We start from the raw sequence: 4,581 nt of genomic DNA, 5'->3' as shown, positions 1-4,581 counted from the left end.
GGCAGACATTCACTTGGCAAAGTGCGAGCAAAGTCAGCAGATCGACACTTGGGGGTTCCGACGCTCAAGGGCACGCCAGTCGCGGCGCATACCATTTTGCATTCCTCATTGAGCGCAAAAGGGGCTGGAATGCAAAATGGCGCCAAACCAACCTTTAGGTTACGTTCAACCCGATTAGATGAAACAGGATACATAATTAAATAGAAGCATCTTTTATTCATGACCTAGTTTGCATTTCAGCTCTATATTGATAGAAGTTAGTGGCTGCGAGCGAACACAACACTGCGTACTCGCGAAACAGATATACTGTACATACAGATATTGTACGAAACATATAATTGGACCGACACAAAACGAACGCACAACATCGGATTCGTTTTGGAATTTACCGGAACCTTCGCGAACGCAAAGCGTCGTTAGTGTGTGTCTGCCGCTCAATACAAGTAAAACTGACTCGATCAAAATGGCGGACGTACTGACAATAGCCAACATGTTGATTAGTAAAGTTACAGGAAAGTGGTCTCTGGGTGCCGCGGTCTGGCCCCGATGGGAGATCGGACTGAATGTCCGAGCGGACCTCAAACACCGAGGTGGCGCTAGGACCGGTCCGAAACTGCGTGACGTCACGATGGCAAGCGGTTTTGAACATCTTTTCTGTTCAGGACTGACAGGACATATTAGTAGTTATCTTTGGGGCAGGGTCAAAGACACCCATCCTAACCCGGACCTCGCTCGGTTTGAATCTGATCTCCTTTGATTCAGATCAAACTTGGAAGGGTTCTTGCTTAGAAGCTTGTCATCTTGGGAATTTTGATGACTATCAACCAATCATGTAGTCCTATTAAATATCAAAACAGATTGGGGGTACTATTTACCCCTGCGATGGTTTTGGATTGCGGACCCTGAAACAAATCCTTGGTCGACGTAGTTCTTTTCATATTCCTATTCCTCTCCTCTCCAGTGTGTACCTCCATCTTTCTCACTTCCTCCGCCTGCTCCCTCCTTTCACTGCAGATCATCTGCGACCATCGTAGTCCAAGGGGATTCCAGTCTAACCTCGTCTGTCAGCCTATCCATGAGTACCGCAAACAGGAAGGGGCTCAGCGCGGAACCCTGATGCAGTCCCACCTCCACCTTAAATTCTTCTGACACACCAACGGAACATCTCACCGCTGTTCTGCTGCCCTCATCACATCTCCTGTACTATGCTAACATATTTCTCCGCCACACCAAACTTGCGCATGCAGTACCACGGTTCCTCTCATGGTTCTCTGTCATAGGCTTTCTCTAGGTCTACAAAGATACAACTTACCTGTGGTCTTTTCTTTGGCGAACATATGAACTAGTATACTCTCGTCGACAAGAAGGCCGGCTCGGCCAGGGTGGCTCATTTTCGCCGCCGAGGTGGCTGATCACGGCACTGAGCCGGGCCGCTTTACGGCGTTGTCGTAGCACGCGGCAGCCTTCGCCGGCGAGCCCAACGCCGAAGCCATCCGATGCCCACATCGACACATTCAGCCTCCCTGTCATACGTACGCAGATCTTTTGTTACATTATGAGAGACGGATTACGTGGTCCGTCCCAAACTATTTTTTTTTTTTTTTTTTAGTAGCTCTACACACACCTACCTGTCATTTGGAACCCACGAAGATCTCGTCCTTTGCACCCGTGCAATCCATTTTTCACGACGAACCTGGTCTCTTGCAAACTTCTGAAGGGTAAATCCATCCTCACGAGTGTTCGAGCAATATCCAGCAATGCAACGAGCCGGCATTTTAGCTAACACGAAGGAACAACGAGCTACCTTCCAGCAGGTAAAACTAATAGAAACAAAGTCCACTTGAGGGTGGTCCTGCCATGTACGTCGCTTCACCGTTTTTTTTCATTAATAACATTTCACGACACTTGCCCTTTAAATGCCTGGTCTAATTACAGTCATATGAACAGCAGCTGCGTGACAGCTGCCAGAGGTGGCGCCGGCCACGGCAGCGATTCGGCCCTGCCCCTCGCCGGAAGCACCGCCCACGGCAGCGGCCAGGATAGAGTTTTGCTAGCGACGACTGCGATGTATAGCTAACGCTCACCGCGAGACGTTTTACTTTGAAGGCATGGTAAAACCGCAAAAATATAACAGTCCACAAAATATACACACAAAGTCTCACACGCTCCGTCCGGAGTTGCCCGAATACTCGCTCGCGCACTTCAAAGCCGTCGTTAGATTAAAAGAGCGCCGGGGTTGCCGCGATTTTCAACAGCGGCGCCACCCTCCCGCCGTCGCTGTTAGAATATGAATGAGACGCATACACTAGATATGGATATGCTGGCTAGTTTGTGTCCAAAAATATGAACGCTAATCAGCGGGAGATTAATCAAGCTAAGTACGGACTTGATTCCAAAGAGTTGTCCTTCTGTCCTTGGATGATCACACACATGGAGACGGGTTGTGGAGGGGGGCGTGCACCTGACTTAATTTGACGCACAACGGCGCCACTCTGATGTGTCTCATTAATTCTTCAACTCAGCGGGCTGCGGACGGCCACTTCCCCGTCGTCTTCCCGACGCTTTGAAATGGAAGTATAGTTTAGTGAGGATGTCCCCGAGCGCTAGATGGAATGCCCCCCCCGCGCCCCCGCCCCCTTTGTGTACGACAAACAGTCAGTCTCCCCACCGCAACTGCATTAATCTTGCAAACTGCAGTGACACGACGATGCCTTGTCAAGTCCGAAAACGTGATAATAAAAATGCTTCTTGGATTCCCCGCAAGCAGTAATATGGAGATCAGGATTCGGCAGGGCTGTGCGGGGGGGAGGGTGGTAGCTAATAACCCAGGTGGCGCTATCAGGGAAGCTCCCCTTTTATGCTCCCGTGTGCTCAGTTAGAAATGATCACGCGTCGTAATCACCCGTCAAATATGCTCGCTTTATGCTCTGCGCTGCAACTGAATGCGCAGTATCGATTAGCTCGGATAAAATGTGTAACGAGGAGAACTCGGATGCTCTTCTTTTAGCCCCAGTTAGCAGTAACGTTTGACACGGAAGCGACAAAGTACAGTAATTCTCAAGCCTCACCGAGTACGTTTGTAAAGGAAATACCATTTGGTACAGACACACGCCGAAGCCGTGTAAAAGCCGCAAGTGCCCACATTGAAACACAAAGAAAGAGTTTAACGCTAGTGCTTAATGCTAGTGCTGCGCTAAAGCTAGCACTAACGCAGTGGCTCCCAAAGTGGCGTGAAAAACGTCTTTCCAGGGGGTCCGCGATGTGAAGACGAAAAAACGAAATCGTCCGGAAGCTAATCGTGAAGTGAGAATTGCCCTTTCCAGTGTTGAACCACGTTTTGATTTATTGCGCAAAAATAAAAAGCAACAGCACGTGAGCCACGAAAATGGAGTATTTCTTTGTACCAGAATGGCATCGCTGTGTCCACCACGACATTATTGGCGAAAGTTGAGGTTGGGGGTCCGGGAGCTTTTTGAACGACTCACTGGGGGTCCGGGCCCAAGTTGACTTTGGGAACAACTGCACTAATGCTAGTGCCGCGCTGGTGCTAACGCTAACAGGGCTGGTTAAAATAAAACTTACCGGTAAATATCACTGAGACACGCCAGTAACACAGCGGCAACACGCTAGCACAGCGCTAACAGAGCCGGTAAAAGTCACTTCCTCGGCACATATATTCCACCGGTCTCATTCTTACCTTTTCAAAGCTGGCGCTAACGCTAACAGGGCCGGTGTGACAGTCTGAGCGCTCCTGGTGGTGAAGTCTTCTTGTGATTAATGCGCATGTTTTATAAACACATTTTGTATACTTCGCATATTTTGTAAACAGCGCTAACAGGGCCGGTAAAAGTCACTTCCTCGGCACATATATTCCACCGGTGTTTTTCTTCCCTTTTCCGCTCTAGTGCCCCCATCCGGCCATTAGCAAAGATGCACAAATTAGCCGCATCACCGCATAAACTATTGAAAGCGTGTGAAAAAAGTCACGGCTTGTACGACGTAAATTACGGTACCTTTTTCAATATGTCGTGTTTTCGTGAATGTTGAGATAGTACCGAAAATTATCAATATCAAACTTAGTAGTTTGACACACAGTAGAGCGTTCTTGAAAATGTTCCCTAATAACTCATGTTTTTCATCAAAAAATGTCCTTACTAAGCAACAAATGAGTCAAAGCCATATTTTTTTTTTTTTTTTTTTAGCAAGGCTACAAACGAGACATTTATTGACAAATGTAAACGTTTCCAAAGGTAGCCACGTAATCATAATAATTAAGAATAATACTTTACAATAAATATAAATAATAGCAACCAATATAAATACCAGTGTTGAACATTTTATATTAATCCCATGAATGATTATTTTTTTGGTTTGTTTTTTAAAGGCTTGCTCAGAAAGTCTTCAGGTCTTGGTCACAATAGAGGTAAGCCCGAAAACTCCTTCCAGGTGTTTGAGATGTCATACATATTTTTTTTTTTGTGTGATTTTGCAAGCAATTATTTGGGGAATTTGGAATTCATTCTGGAGTAACCTGTCAAAAAAAAATAAATCCTGGAAATTCTGTTCAGTTTCTGTTTTTTT

At 46.8% G+C, this 4,581-nt stretch overlaps 1 long non-coding RNA gene across 1 annotated transcript; it reads left to right on the top strand.

Moving 5' to 3' along the window:
• The first annotated feature begins 1,037 nt into the window (after window positions 1-1,037).
• On the top strand, window positions 1,038-2,418 carry LOC133493469 (uncharacterized). The gene is made up of 3 exons (XR_009792992.1): window positions 1,038-1,200; window positions 1,281-1,532; window positions 1,610-2,418. It is a non-coding gene; the product is annotated as an uncharacterized LOC133493469 (long non-coding RNA).
• The last annotated feature ends 2,163 nt before the right edge of the window (window positions 2,419-4,581 follow it).

Source organism: Syngnathoides biaculeatus, chromosome 20 (assembly GCF_019802595.1).
Source record: "Syngnathoides biaculeatus isolate LvHL_M chromosome 20, ASM1980259v1, whole genome shotgun sequence".
Classification (NCBI taxonomy): Eukaryota; Metazoa; Chordata; class Actinopteri; order Syngnathiformes; family Syngnathidae; genus Syngnathoides; species Syngnathoides biaculeatus.
The sequence above is the reverse complement of the archived record's forward strand: the minus strand, read 5'-3'. Positions and strand labels throughout refer to the sequence as shown.